This window comes from Carya illinoinensis, chromosome 9 (assembly GCF_018687715.1).
Source record: "Carya illinoinensis cultivar Pawnee chromosome 9, C.illinoinensisPawnee_v1, whole genome shotgun sequence".
Taxonomy (NCBI): Eukaryota; Viridiplantae; Streptophyta; class Magnoliopsida; order Fagales; family Juglandaceae; genus Carya; species Carya illinoinensis.
The window spans coordinates 36,041,922-36,058,616 of record NC_056760.1 but is presented as its reverse complement, the minus strand read 5'-3'; the positions used below and the strand labels follow the sequence as shown (position 1 = coordinate 36,058,616).

At 36.8% G+C, this 16,695-nt stretch overlaps 1 pseudogene; it reads right to left on the bottom strand.

Moving 5' to 3' along the window:
- Positions 1 to 54: 54 nt before the first annotated feature.
- On the bottom strand, positions 55 to 12,418 carry LOC122277049 (annotated as a pseudogene).
- Positions 12,419 to 16,695: the final 4,277 nt, after the last annotated feature.

The following is a 16,695-nucleotide window of genomic DNA, read 5'->3' as shown; positions in this document are numbered from 1 at the left end:
TCTTGAAAAAAGACTGAGAAATGTAAACGACACATTGACAACACACAAAACACCTTAACAATAAGCAAATCCTAATCCAGCCATATATGTTTCCTCAGTTGCGGGAGTGAAACCGTAGTCAAGGGTATGACATTTAGCTTTTTGCGATTGAGAAATTCTTGTGACACACATTTCATGCTGAATCGAGTGATCACCTTCTATAAAAATTTTTAAGACTTCATCCCAATAGTCTTCAAGATACCACAGTCGGCATTTAGCACTGCAAATCCACTTAACCACTAGCAGTGAGTCGGTTTCAACCTCCACCCCGTTAATCCTTTGTTCTTGACAGATCTTTAGTCCATATAGGATAGCCCTTAATTTAGCCGCGTTATTACTACCAACACCAAAGTCTACGAAGAAAGCAAAAATTAAATTATCGTTGGCATCTCGAAGGAGACCTCTTGTGCCTGAAGCACCTGGACTACTGCTTCCATTTGTATTGAGCTTATATTTCCCCTGCTGAGGCTTTATCCACCTGACCACTTGTGCATGTTTTAACCTCACTGGTATTATATCAATGTTCAGACCCTTCAGCATTTCTTTATCCCCATGCCATGCTTCCGAAACCTTGAGGAGTCCTTCATCAACCAGGTCATCCAAAGTCTAACCACCTACCACACTTCTTTGATTGAATCCGTATTTTCTCCCATACATGCCCTGCATCTCCTCGGCCATAGTCTCCATGTAACAATGGAGGGGAGTACACCCCAGCTTACTCCTATTTGAGATGACCGAGATGCACGCCTAAACCATAGTAACATATTTTCCTTCCACGTTATTTCCTCCCGAAAAGGAATTCCCAAGTGATGAGCGCATCTCCTCCATATTTGTTGAGCAAGGTCACCAGCATAGAGCACGTGATTAATGTCCTCATATCCACCTGCACGGCAACAGTTACATTTTGATACCACCGGGATTCCTATCCTTCTCAATCTATCATCCACACTAAGGCTATTGTTCCATGCTTTCCATACCATAATTGAGATTTTTTTTTGGTAGAAATTCATGCCAAACCCACACTGACCATGGAGTTTCAGGGGACTTCACTCGCAGGCACTCCCAAGCATTTCGAACCGTAAACATGTCATCTTTGGAAGGAGTCCATATGAGCAAATCATGCCCCTCTCAAGGATTTCCCAAGACTTCGAGTATCTCCTCCATTTTTTCCTCCCCCACTAGACGCTCTATAAGCTACATGTCCCATTTATTGCCTATTTTACATTCACATATCTTGAGCCTAGGGGACTCTATTTTTTCTAAAGCATCGGCCATGGGTCCATCTCCCATCCAAGAGTCCAACTAGAAGTTTATGCCATCCCCCACGCACTTTCCAGTGTGATTGCTCCAGAACATAAGGTACTTGCTTCATCACCATTACTTGGCGAAACTTGGAACGCAAGGGAAAAACCAAGTATGGAATAATCTTATGCAATTACTGAGGAAACTCTGAGGTCTCATCGGAATGGATAAACTCAACCTCCCTATTTATGCATCTATTAGTAATAGTCATGTCCAAGGTTGTCCTTGTATTTTGTTGTTTGGAGTCCTTTATCTTAGTTTGGGTACTTCTTGTGGGGTCCTAGTATGGATCCTGTTATCATGGTTTTCCTCTACCTAAAGTGAGGATTTATTGAATAAAATGGAGGTTCTGTCCAAAAACAAAAAAACAAAAAAAAAGCTATTGTAGCAACAAGCAAAATATCCTGTCCAATAAGAAGATTTGGAGGTGGCAAGCGTTGGTCTAATATTTCATTTAATATCATGTTTTGAGATGATAATGATGATTATGATAATGAGGATAAGAGTTCTCCTTGATGCATTCCCATTAATACTTCTAGTGCCACCACTCCAAAGCTATATACATCACATTTTTCAGTAACTGTCATCGTGTAGGCAAACTCTCTAGAGGAAGTAAAAAAAGGATGAGAATTACAACTAAATACAGTCAATGTCTTTTAAAATGAGTGTTTGCAATTGTGCAAGATTCCATAAAAACAATAATGGTTAGTAGTATTTGTTGAGCCATTTGTTCAACATTGCTTCTCCTATTAATCTTGGAATTTATAGGTGGCATTGAAAAAAACCGAATATATCTATATTTATTAATTTTATATAAACTATACGCTCTATATAACCTTCAAAGCATAAATTTTTACTCATATGAAGCCACACCCTCAAGTTCTCAACTACTCCACTATAAATATAGATTGGATTTATAAATTGAAAATAATATATATAATTAAATTTATTATCTTTTTAGGAAGTAATATTATTAAATGAAAATGGCATATTATTTAAGTATCTTATTTCTATTTGAAATGTGATGTCATCACTCCAATTATATATAATTCAGTTAAGCTTATTAAATGAACAGTAATACATCTAATAAATTTGAGAATTCTAATTTAACAGTAAAATATTGAATGAAGAATAATATTTAATCAAGTTAGTGATGATATTCTTTAGTTTTTAAAATAAAGTTTTTTAAAGAGAAACACTAAAAGACGTGACAACTTCATTATATCATATTCTGAAAAATAAACAAAGTTCACAAAAATGAATTACAACGTCAATTATTTATTTTTTAATTTTTTTGTGTAGAGGATATAATTTAAATCTAAAAAATTTATATATTTGAAAAAAATAATTTAAATCATGAAACTTTGATTATAGGAAGCTATTATATATATTATTATATTATTGCTAATTGCGAGCTATACCTATATGGTCTCATTATCCAGTCTCCAAATGTATTATTATTAAATAATATATGCGATTATGCTAAACATTTAAATGAAGAACAAATATATCTAATTAAATTTATAATTTAAGATTATTGAGATTTTAGATTATATTACATGTCTTTTTAGTTTTCTCAACTTAATATCCTTTTAGCTTAATTGGTGATAACAATTCATAAATTGTAAATTTGACAAAGAAAAAAATAGTAAAAAAAATAATAATCTTAAAAAATGTTTAGATACATGATTAATAGAAGAATTATATTCAATATTCTTAATTAAATAATTTAAATGACATTTTTGGAGTAAAAATAACCAATTAACATGTTACCTAGGGCAATATAACCATAAGTGCCAGCAATCAATATTTGATTGGAGGAGTCGGGATCAAGGAGTTTAGCAGTTTCAAAGTCATAGATAAAAGTTTGGAACTCGGAGTTCAACAAAATATTGTTTGATGATATATCTCTATGAACAATTGATGGGAAGCATTCATGATGCATGTTGTGACGCCCCCAACTCCCACATATGGACATGTAGAAATCGAGGTGTCGGGATGATGACAATAAGGGTCACACATCCCATTGCTAAGTGCCAAATGTGTGAGCAAGCAAAAGTGTACAACAAAAATAACGCAACGAAATAATAAAGTTAGTTGACTAAGTACTAGAATTTGTTTAAAATATAAATTCACTTAAACATAAACGTACTAATAAATATTACACTAGTCCATAAAATATAATGTAAATCAAATACATAATTAAAAGGTGGGAGAACACTTCCCAATACACAAACTAAAGCATCAAGTCACTCCTCCGACGGAGCCGCCTCCTCGGGCTTAGCCTCTATATCTACAACAAAATCTACAGCACCAAATAACGGTACCGCAGGTAAGTAATCATCCAAATAAACACTGAGATAAAAATATATTCATACCAAACAAAATGCATGAACATGATACCATATACATGAGACTCCAAAAATTATCATTTCCTTGAAAACATAAAATCCATTAGTCCAATCACACCATTTTCCAAGAAAATGGCCCAATATCCATTATCAAAACCAATATCTAATTTTCTTAACCATATGCACCATGATCTCCCCTAAGGACCATCCGCACACCCTAATTCCCTTCGTCACACTATGGATAACAACCATGCGTGTGACTCCATAATGAGTGATGCCCAGTTCCACACCCAGCGCGTTCATAGCCAAGTATCCTCTAGCTCTTGCCAGCAGAGGGGCCACATAGTCGACACAAGAGCGTTACCATTCCGTCCGCTCCCGTTGTCACCCAGCGACAACCTAGGGGACGTCACTCAGTATATTGCGCTCCCAAGTGACCAGAAGAGCTCCATTGAAATAATGCCCCATCTCGGCTTGGAGTCGTGTACACATGCACCCAAAAATCTACTTTTACAAGAAAATCCAATTGTCCATTCGTACCCATGAATATGCATGCACCATGCGGAAAAATCCCATTTTTATTTTACAACCATGATCATGAGTGCACCACGACAAGTCACAAAAATAATCCAGCAAATCCCAACATCAACCAAACCAACAAACAACTCATTCTTCCATTCCAACCGACCCCCAAACTTCTCAGACTCACTCCGGCATAACAAACCAATCCACAAAAATATTTGTTAAAGCATAAATATATTTAAATCGCAAGAGTTGTTCAGAAAATATTTACGGTGCTATAAAATATTTTTCGAAGGATCACGGATGTGCAATAAGCAGCAGCAAAGCAACGTAACAGTACAAATCGCACTAAGGCCGTGGGTCACAAAAAACTCACTTTTGAATGGGGAAAAATTACGACTTGGAATTGCTAGGAAAGGGCTTAGAGGTGTTGGTGAAACTAACAGAAGTGGTGGTTGACCATGGGTGGCGGCACAAACGGCGGTTGAATTTTAAAACAGCAAGTTAAATAAAATAATTTAAATGCAGTGACTTTATAAAATAAAATAATAAAATTCAACAATAAACTGCTTTAAAATAAAAAACACAATAAAATAAATAAAAGGCAAATAAAAACACTACAACTCAATATTAATAAAATAAAATAATTAAAGCCCAACAATAAAATAATTCAAGGTAGAGAGTAATTTAAATGCAAAACAATAAATAATAACAAGAAAGCCTTTTAAAATAAATTGCACAACTTAAAATCATAAAATAAATCCAACGAATAACACATTAAATTTAAAACAAGAGAACTATTATTTATAATAATTTAAATAATCATTCAATAAAAATACACGTAAAAACAGAGTATCACATCCTTCCCCCCTTAAAATAAAATTTCGTCTTCGAAATTTGTGAGGTCAAACATAAGTGCCAAGTAGAATACAAGATACAACTCGGAGCACACTTGAGAAAACATACCCTTAACTATTCCCATACAAGCACGTGTAATGCTCTCCTAAATCCACTCCTATAGGTGATTCCATCATACCTGCACTAGTCTCCCAGTGGTATATCACTCCTACTACTCCTAAGGTGGTTATGTAATTCGAAATCTCCATTTTCCACAAAAACCTGAATACAACACCCAATGAATATTAATATCTTCATACGATAAACTGTACTAACCTTAGTCGACTCCAATACTAAAACCTCCAAACTTTCATTGTAAACTACACCTTGGTAACCTAATAGCCACTCCCAAAGTTAACCGTCCATAAACAAATTTGCACAACCAAATGATCATCTCCAATTACAAGCATCTTCTCAAAATTTCAAGTCACCACTAATTCCTCAAAATTAGCACAAAATTTGAACACCTAATTATTTCCAAGAATCACGCTTTTCGTGTGCACTCTGATAATTCGCCAAAATGTGAAAAGACTATGTCCTCATAAATTAACATCATTGAATACAAGCTAGCTCAACACCTATTAACAAGAAAATCCTTTTCCACATTTCGATAGAATATAATATACTTATAAAAACCACGAATTATCACTCATTCCTCATTTGGCTCTCGCTGCCTTAATAAAAAATCGACATCCCACAAAATACATACATGATCGTTGACAGAAATCAACACCAATCAACCTCAATATCCCAAAATGAAAACAAGTATCATCCTATCAAAATATAGTTGCCACATCTAAGATAAGGAACATAACCTAAAAGGCTCAAATCCATTCCGACCAATCAACAAGAGCAACTATAAACTTCTATCAGACAATCTATACTTAAAAGCTCATCACCTAAATTCTAAATACCATCTAATCTAGCGGTGACTAAAGTTGCTAAACTCAATACGAACCACCATTTGAATTTGCCAAAACATTATTGAAACCTTCCTGGTAATTCTCCCACCTGCTCCTACTCTCATAAGGTCTAGTATTAGCATGACTAATTCCTCAATAGTATATCACAATTAAACCTTAAAGCAAGCCATGTTGTTCCAATCTCTAATCCATCGTAACTATTGCACAACACTCTTGGATTCTAAATCCATATTACCTCATACATTCGTTTATGTTACCCACCGTTGATACCTAATCTTCGACTTCCAAAATTTTATCATATACCACACAAGGTGACCCAACAATCTCTCTTTAAATTAAATAACAACGTCCATAACTCTCCCAACTTGACGCTTGATCTCCAAAGTAAAGCATACCCTCCTAAAATTTAAATTCCTATAGACCTCAATTCACAACTAATTCTTGAAGATAATCGCATCAATTATTGCCCACCATCACTTCATTGGGTATCATGTTTCGACTGAACACTCCGATTGACTTGCCAAAAATCCCAAGCTAAGATCTCCTGAATTTAAGACTGTCGTATCGAATCCATTTCAATTCCTAACAAAACCACTTCTTTCAAATAAAATAAAAAAAATGAAACAAAGACCTGTACTCTCCAAAGCCCATACACACTCACCACCACTACGAATCAATTCCATGTACACTTAGTTAAAACAAATAATCATTCAAATGTACAAGTGATCCATTTCCACCATTTCCACCATCTGGACTTGTATCCTCCAATCAACAAGAATCATTCCTAAATCTACTCAACTTACATCCTTAAATCAGCAACCAGCTATCACTTAAAGTTTTGTACCGAAAATGACCTTAAACCTGCTAATAATCCGTTCCCAAAAGTTTCCGAATCATAAATTCTCAAATTCAATCGCATTCAATACCAACAAATAAACTATTGTCTCCAACACCTCGATGGATCTATTTCTTCCAAATAAATAAAAATCATTTCCTAAAATCTATTATTACAACCTCGAGTTAACAATAATCATTTTCTAAACTAAGTCAATATCTTCAATCATCAGAGAAATACACGAACTAGATCATTACCTTCAATCCTCAAAGAAATACACTCTAGAAAATTTTTTATGTCAATAACTCACTCTGATCAACCCCATTTTAATGGTTACAAACTATTCAATCACCAAAATAGGTCACGCTAGGGCACAAAGTCTGTGGAACTAAAAACTCAAATCTTATTATAAATCAACTCTTCAACTCCATAGTTTTAAAACCTTAAATCGAATAAGAATCATCTTTCGGAATTTCTAAGATCAATGAACTACACCCCATAATAAAACAACCGACTCCCAAAGCTTTCAAAATCTAATACATCAATGTATAATAAATCATTTTCCGAAATCCTCAAGACTTATGAACTTAGATCTAAAAACAATCACCCTTAAAGCTCATAGATTCCAAAGTCTCAAATGTTATCAAATTACTCATCAGAGTCAACAAGATCTAAAACATCTAATTTAAGTAATCCCTCAAATGCTTGTTCCTACCACCTTCAATCCCATAAACTTACTTCATAAAATCTATAGGGCCTCATACCTTAGGTGAACTTCTCATAAATCTATCCTTGAGTTCGTTGAACTTACAACCTCCAATCCTAAGAACTCATTTAATAAATTCTACGGAATTCAAGACCTCAAGTACCCTAAACGATTTAAAGCTATTTCCCTCCTCAGTGAGACTTTAGTTCCTACACCACAAAGATTGCCTTAACCATAACGTTTCCTTCAAGCCTTGATATTATAAAACCAAATTACATCGATAAAATTCAAGCCTACTACACTAAATATTCATAACTACCAACGGCATTCTCGGTTATACCATCTTCCTGCCATAGGGTCACCCTTAACCCAACTTTCAACTCTGAACAAAAAAAAAAAAAAAAGAAAAAAAGAAAACAAAATAAAAATCAAATTAAATTAAATCAAATCAAATCAATAAAATAAGGTAATTTCAATTCAAATAAAATAAATTCAAATTTACTAAAATAATTTCAAATAAGATAAAATTGAATCAAATTAAATAAAAACAATTCAAATTAAATAAATAAAATAATTTCAAATCAAGCCTTTAAAATTTCTGGTACTCCACCTATGGGACATATGGTTTTACCCAGAGCCGAACTGCTCTGATACCATCTGTGACGCCCCCAACTCCCATGTACGGACATTTGAAAATCGAGGCGTCGGGATGATGACAACATGGGTCACACATCCCATCGCTAAGTGCCAAGTGTGTGCGCAAGCAAAAATGTACAACAAAAATAACACAGCGGAATAATAAAGTCAGTCGACTAAGTACCAAAATTTATTTAAAATACAAATTCGTTTAAACATAAACGTACTAATAAATATTACACTAGTCCAGAAAATATAATGTAAATCAAATACATAATTAAAAGGTGGGAGAACACTTCCCATTACACAAACTAAAGCATCAAGTCACTCCTCCGGCGGAGTCGCCTCATCGAGCTTAGCCTCCACATCTACAACAAAATCTATGGTAGCAAATAACGATACCACAGGTAAGTAATCATCCAAATAAACACTGAGATAAAAATACATTCATGCCAAACAAAATGCATGAACATGATACCATATGCATGAGACTCCAAAAATTATCATTTCCTTGAAAATGACTAATTTTCCACATACGCCAAAAATCTCATTTGGCCCAAAACATTTCATTTAAAATATTTCCTCGTCATTTTCCCAGAAAATGGCCCAACATAAATTCCATTAGTCCAATCATGCCATTTTTCCAGAAAATGGCCTAATATCCGTTATCAAAACCAATATCCAATTTTCTTAACCGTATGCACCATGGTCTCCTCTAGTGACTATCAGCACACCCTGGCTCCCTTCGTCACACCAGGGGTAACGACTATGTGTGTGACTTCGTAACGACGATGCCCAGTTCCGTGCCCAGCAAGTTCGTAGCTAAGCATCCTCTCGCCCCCGCCAGCAGAGGGGCCACAGAGTCGGCATGAGAGCGTACCATCCCGTCCGCTCCCATTGTCACCCAGCGACAACCCAGGGGATGTCACTCAGTATATTACACTCCCGAGTGATCAGACGAGCTCCACTAAGATAATGCCTCATCTCAGCTTGGGGTCATGATACACACGCACCCAAAATTCCACTTTTACAAGAAAATCCAATTTTCCATTCGTACCCACGAATATGCATGCACCATGCAGAAAAATCCCATTTTTATTTTACAACCATGATCATGCATGCACCACGACAAGTCACAAAAATAATCCAGCAAATCCCAACATCAACCAAACCAACAAACAACTCCTTCCTCCATTCCAACCGACTCCCAAACTCCTCGGACTCAGTCCGGCACAACAAACCAATCCACAAAAATATTTGTTAAAGCATAAATATATTTAAATCGCAAGAGTTGTTCAGAAAATACTTACAGTGTTATAAAATGTTTTCGAAGGATCACAGAGGTGCAAGAAGCAGTGGCAAGGCAACGTAACAGTGCAAATCGCACTAAGACCGTGGGTCACAAAAAACCCACTTTTGAATGGGGACAAACTAAGACTTGGAATTGCTAAGAAAAGGCTTAGAGGTGCTGGTGAAACTAATGGAAGTGGTTGGCCGTGGGTGGCGGCACAAACTACGGTTGAAGGCCAAAAAGCCCAAAACGAAAAGTGGGTTGGCTGAGCTTCACTAGTGACAGATCGGAGCTGCGGTTGGGTGGGTTAGGTAGCTTGGAGGCTGGGGATGATGTGGTGAAGAAGTGGTGGCCAACAGTGGAGGTACAGCAGCGCGAGGAGCACAAAATCGTGCGGCTTGGAGAGGGACGTGTGGGCTAACGGCGGCGAGGGAGGAGCTGAAAATGGGTGGGGGAGCTCATCGACCGGAGGGAAAGAGAATGGACTGGGCGATGATGGCCACGCCGGCACATGGCAGCGCACAGGTGGGGATGAAGAAAAAGGACAGAAGAGAAACCCGTGGGTTTCGAGTTGGCTACCACGACGGAGGAAGGTTGTGGGGGTGGGGGGTGGAGATTGGTGCAGGGGAGGTCGCCAACATGAGTTGCATCGGTGGGTGGTGGTGTTACGGCTGGGTCACGGCGGCTGGAGTGGATTGGGTAGTGAGGGTCGCATGAAGAGAAGCAGGGGAGGGGGGCTGGTCGCACGGGAAAGCAGGGGAAAAGGAAGAAGAAAGAAAAGAAGAAAAAGAAAGAAGAAAAATAAAGAAGAAAAAGAAAAAGGAAAAAGAGGAAAAGAAAAATGAGATCCAGTCTTTACAACTAGGGGTCTCAAAACTGATCCAATGAAAATAAATTTTAAAATAGCAAGTTAAATAAAAATAATTTAAAGGAAGTGACTTTATAAAATAAAATAATAAAATTCAACAATAAACTACATTAAAATAAAAGGCACAATAAAAATAAATAAAAGCCAAATAAAAACACTACAACTCAATATTAATAAAATAAAATAGTTAAAGCCCAACAATAAAATAATTCAAGTTAGAGAGTAATTTAAATGCAAAACAAAAAATAATAACAAGAAAGCTTTTTAAAATAAATTGCACAACTTAAAATCATAAAATAAATCTAACGAATAACACATTAAATTTAAAACAAGAGAACTATTATTTATAATAATTTAAATAATCATTCAATAAAAATACACGTAAAAACTGGGGTATCACAGATGTAAGATAAAGCATATGCTCTGCCTTTGATGATGTTTAACCTCTTGCTCCAATCTAGTTCCATAGCTTCATCAACGGTTCTTAGGACACAAAATAGGCATCCCCTTTTCATGTACTCATAAATTAAAAATTTGCATCATTTATGTACACAGAACCCATGCAGCTTTACAATATTTCGATGTCGGATTTCTGTTAACACCCTCACCTCATTCATAAAACTCCTATAGAAAACTGGATTCTCAACCTCTTTCTGATGAAGCTTCTTTAAGGCAACCACATTTCCACTTGGTACATTTGCTTTGTCAACACTACCATAATCACCAGTTCCAATGCAATGTTTGATGTCAAAATCCTTAGTTGCTTCAATAATGTCTTCATATGCAATATGTCCGTCATAATTCCATACTGAGAATATGTTTCCATTTTTAGATTCACTTAACTCAAATTGATTTTCCTTGAGCACACAACGAGGCAAAAGAATACCCACAATAACGAGGAATGTGTGGAAAGTGGTGATGGGAGCAAAAATTTCTGTTTTGGTTATGATTGATTTTTTGCTTTTGGGACATGGAGGGAAAATCTTGAATTGACCGCATAAATCCTTGTTGCCAATTAATGTGTGGGAGGTATGATATAGACCATAACCGAATTTGACCCTTCAAAGAATTATATGACAAGGCGAGTGTATGTATACCAATGAGAGAAGAGGGAATGTTGCCCATAAGATTATTGTAGCTAAGATCCAAGGTACATAGAGGGGTAATAGTCCAAGCGTGATAGGTATTTCTCCACTAATAAAATTCTTGCTAAGGTTAACATAACTCAAATTTTTAAGCATCCCTATTACGGGGCGGATGGATACATTGATTTTATTCCGAGAAAGGTCCAAATGTCTCAAATTAGTCAAATGATCAAGGGTGAAAGGGATTGGACCAATGAACATGTTCGAACTAATGCCTAAAATGACCAAATTCTTGAGCATCCCTATTTCCGGGGGGGGGGGGGGGGGGGGATGAATCCATTGATTTTTATTTTTACTGAGGCCTAAATAATCCCAATTAGTTAAATTACCCAAAGTGGTAGGGATTGGACCAACGAGCATTTTCGAATGAAGGCCTAAATAGGTCAGCTTTTTTAGCATCCCTTTTTCGGGAGGAATTGATCCATTGATTTTATTTTGACTAAGGTCCAAATATTTCAAATTAATTAAATGACCAATTGTGGAAGGGATTGGACCAACGAGCATGTTCCAACCAAGGTTTAAATAGGTCAGGTTTTTTAGCATCTCTATTTCGGGGGGAATGGATCCATTGATTTGATTTTCACCAAGGTCCAAAGATTCCAAATTAGTTAAATGATCAATTGTGGAAGGGATTGCCGACAAGCATGTTCCAATCAAGTTTTAAATTGACTAAATTTGGAAAGAAAGAGAAGTTGAGTTTCAACTGAGCTCCCAAACCTTGAGTAGATCTATCGATGCTTGTGATGCTTCCACCAGCATTGCAAGTAATACCATCCTAGTGGCAAGCACTTGAATTACTACTATTGGACGGCCACCACCCAATCTCCTGCAAAGCCTTGGCTTGTTTAAGTTGAAGGGCAGATGTTGATCCAGATGCAACAACGACAAGCTGATGAAGTGCATTATCCAAATACTTTCCGCATAAAAAGATCCAGATAGCCCATGCTACTATCGATATGGAAATGGAAGGGAAGGAGGCTGCCATTTTTATGAGTAATGACCAATTAGTACTATATATGTTCATGACGACTCCGGACATACAATTTTATATATAAGAAAAGATACTAAAGCTAGGCCGCTTGTGAAATAATTGAATGAATCATCCTGGAAATTTCCTTTTGAAAGCCAATACATTTATTAATTTCCTAGAGATCGACCCTCAATACTTGTGTATATTAATGCACGTGACAACTCATTGACTAAATATATATATATATATATATATGTATATATATTCATGTATTAATTATATATATATAGGTCCCATGCATATGTATGATGTTGCAATCATAATGGCCCATTTGGGGAATTTCTCTTAATATCGTTTCAACACACTACTGAATTTAAAGTAAAAAAAACTTCTACATTGACCCGATGATGATCAATTACTAATTCGATTGACGTGGAGACTTTTCTTACCCAACCCTACGTTTGTAGACACAAATTTAGCTCGTTGGATGGATCTAAATTAGTTTCCAAATTTAACTCCATTTAAATTGATTAATATTATTTTGTTAATATTTTTGTGTCAATAATTTATTCATACAGCCAATAATAAAATTTAATTAGTTGAAAAGATTGAGCAAGAAATGAGCCTTATTGTTTGGTTTTTACTTTTTAGTTCTAATTGATCTTTTGCCGACGAGAAAAGACTTCCACATTGATCCTTTCAAAGACTTCGATGGATGTGGAGACTTTTCTCACTCAACCCTTTCGCTTCCTTTTGCTTTTTTTGAAGTACTGCTTTCAAATTTTATTTTATTTTTGTCTAAGCAAGCACGCATTTTGTCTGATAAAAAGGAAGCATTGACTGTCTCGTTTGTTTTCACAACTCTTCTTAACTAATCTCATCTCATTTAATTATTATAATTTTTTTAAATTTCACATAAAATAAAAAAAAAACAAATCAATTTTTTTAAATCTTAAAACAAAAATAATATTAAAATATATATTCTAATAATTTTAAAATGCAAGTAGACGCAGATGTGGAAAAATCTAATGTGTTCTTTGTTTTTCTTTTCAACAATGATTTCAAAATGAGAAATGATGTATACAAACCCCTAATGAATTAAAGAAGAAGCACAGAATGTCAAGGAGAATATGAACCTTTCATAAATGTATTTCGTATATATTGTTCTTCCACAATACAATGATGCTCATATAAGCGAGCTATTTATAGCCAACAGTACATACGTAAATCATAACAACCAATTACAAGATTAAATCTCCATTGTACACCTCATCATCTTTCTGTTATGCAAGTAATTCCAGAATATTCCATGAGTGGGAATTTGTTATTTCTGTCCAGTGGGTGCTTGGTGTGTTGGCATGGTGCGGTTACAGCCTTGTTGTAATTCTGAAGAATGTGATGCTTCAAGTGGCACAGGGAAGATAGTCAAGGATGAGCGAAGCAAGTTGAATCGATTTGGAGATAGTGGCTTGGTGAGAATGTCAGCCACTTGATCCTTGCTTGAAGCAAATGCAACTCTGAGTGTCTTGGCTGCAACTCTTTCTCTTACAAAGTGGAAGTCAAGCTCAACATGTTTAGTTCTTGAACGTAACACATGATTTACTGACAAATAAGTAGCACCTAAGTTATCACACCACAAGGTTGGTGGGTCAGATAAAGAAATGGTTAATTCTCTTAACAGGGACTGAATCCAAAAGATTTCACAGGTGGTGTTAGCTACAGCCTTATACTCAGCTTCTGTTGAAGAGCGGGTGATGGTGGGCTGCTTCTTAGATCCCCAGGAAATTAAGTATGAGCCAAAATATACACAAAACCCACCTGTGGATTTACGATCATCGGGACACCCTGCCCAGTCAACATCTGAGAAGGCAGTAAGTTTGAAGGATGAAGATGATGAAAAATAGAGACCAAAATGTTGTGTAAGGTGAAGGTAGCGTAAAATACGCTTGACGGCTTGCCAATGGGAGACACGAGGGCAGTGCATAAATTGGCACACTTTATTGACTGCAAATGACAGGTCAGGCTGAGTAAAAGAAAGATACTAGAGACTGCCTACTACACTCCTATAAAGCTTAGGATTTTCAAAGGAAGGTCCATCAAGTGCTGAAATTTTAACATTGGCACACATAGGAGTAGACACGGGCTTAGAGTTGTGCATGTTAGTCTTTTGTAACAAATTAGAAATGTAGCGGCTTTGAGACATGAATAGACCAGAGGATACGCAAGAAATTTCCACACCCAAAAAATAATGTAAAATACCAAGATCTTTGACAGGGAAGTCATTACGAAGAGAATTAATAAAGTCATGAATCAAGGAAATGGCAGATGCAGTCACAATAATATCATCAACATAAATTAAAATATAAATGGAATCAGAACCGTGGGAGAGAATAAACAAGGATGAATTTGAAACTGAAGCATGAAAACCTAAGGAAAGCAATTTAGAACTCAGTTTAGAGAACCAAGCCTGTGCACAGGCTTGTTTCAAACCATAAATTGATTTGCGTAGCTTACATGCATGGTGCGGGAAGTCAGGATTTATGAACCCAACAGGTTGATGCATATAGACATCCTCCTCCAAGTCACCGTGTAAGAAAGCATTCTGTATATCAAGCTGATGAAGAGGCCAGTTTCGGGTTACAGCGATGGACAGAAGGAGCCTTATCGTGACAGGTTTAACAACGGGGCTAAAAGTCTCTGAGTAATCAAGACCAGGCTGCTGATGAAATCCCTTAGCTACAAGACGAGCTTTCCGTCGCTCTAGGGTGCCATCAGCCTTTCTTTTGGTCTTGAGAACCCACTTAGAACTGAGAATATTGAGGTGAGGAGAGGGCGGTACCAACTCCCAAGTTTGGGTCTGAAGAAGTGCGTGAAACTCTATGGCCATTGCATCACGCCATTCAGAGTATTTGGCTGCTTCGATATAACAGGTGGGTTCTTCTGGAATGGATGAAGATTCGAAAATAGTGAAAGAGGCAGATTTGGGTTTTGGCCAAGGGATGGTACCGTCGGAACGAACAAGAGGACGATGTGTGTTGGTCTTGGATTGAGTGATGATGCCGTGAGGAATGGGGAAAGAAGTAGGTAAGGGTTCAGATGGGTAGGCAGTGGGTTGCTGATTGGTGGGGTTAGAAGAGGAGATCGCAGAAGAAGAAGAAGTAGATGAGCTGTCTGCTGGAGAAGAAGATTGGGAAGTAGAGAAAGGTGCAGATGTAGTGGGTTGTGGAGAGGTGGAGAGGTGGGGTTAGAAGATGAGATCGTAGAAGAGGAAGAAGCAGAGGAGCTGTCCGCTGGAGAAGAAGATTGGATGGATCAGGTAGGAGAGGAAGTTTGATGGGTTGGGTTATGTGGAAGATTGATGGGCTATAAGGGAATGGGAGTGGGCCGAATAGGTGTAGAGAAAGTAGGCTGGGTAGATGAACTCTGTGAGGAATTAAAAGGGCCGTAGGTGAGTGGAGTGGGCTTAGAGGTATGTGGCTGAGTGGAGAGGCCAGAGTTAGAGGAGGATGACTGAGAAGCAAATGGGAATTTTGTTTCATCAAATCTAACGTCCCGAGAGATATATACATGACCAGAGGGAACATGTAGACAGTTGTAGGATTTGTGATCAGGTGTATATCCAACAAAGACACATAGGTGGGAACGTAGATCCATTTTATGCTTATTGTAAGGCCTTAAATTAGGCCAGTAAGCTGACCCGAAAACCCTTAAGAATGAATAATTTGGTATTTGTTTGAACAAAGCCTGAAATGGAGAGATATTGTTTAAGAGAGGGGTAGGCATTCGGTTAATGAGAAATGTGGCTGTTTGGAATGCCTCAGCCCAGTACACAGAGGGCATGGAAGAATGAGCGAGAAGTGAAAGTCTCTTCTCGACAATATGTCGATGACGTCGCTCGACACTCCCATTTTGAGGATGAGAATAGGGACAGGAAATTCTATGGGAAATACCAAATTGTTTAAGAATCGTGTTTAAGGGACGAAACTCTCCCCCCCAGTCAGACTGAATGGATATAACGTTGGAAGAAAAAGTATTACTGACATAACGTAAGAATGCAAGAAAAATGGAAAGAACATCAAACTTAGCATGTAATGGAAAAAGCCATATATATTTGGTGAAATCGTCTACAATAGAAAGATAATATCTGAAACTCTTGGTGGATAGCACAGGCGCTGGTCCCTATACATCTAGAAATAGAAGTTGAAAAGGA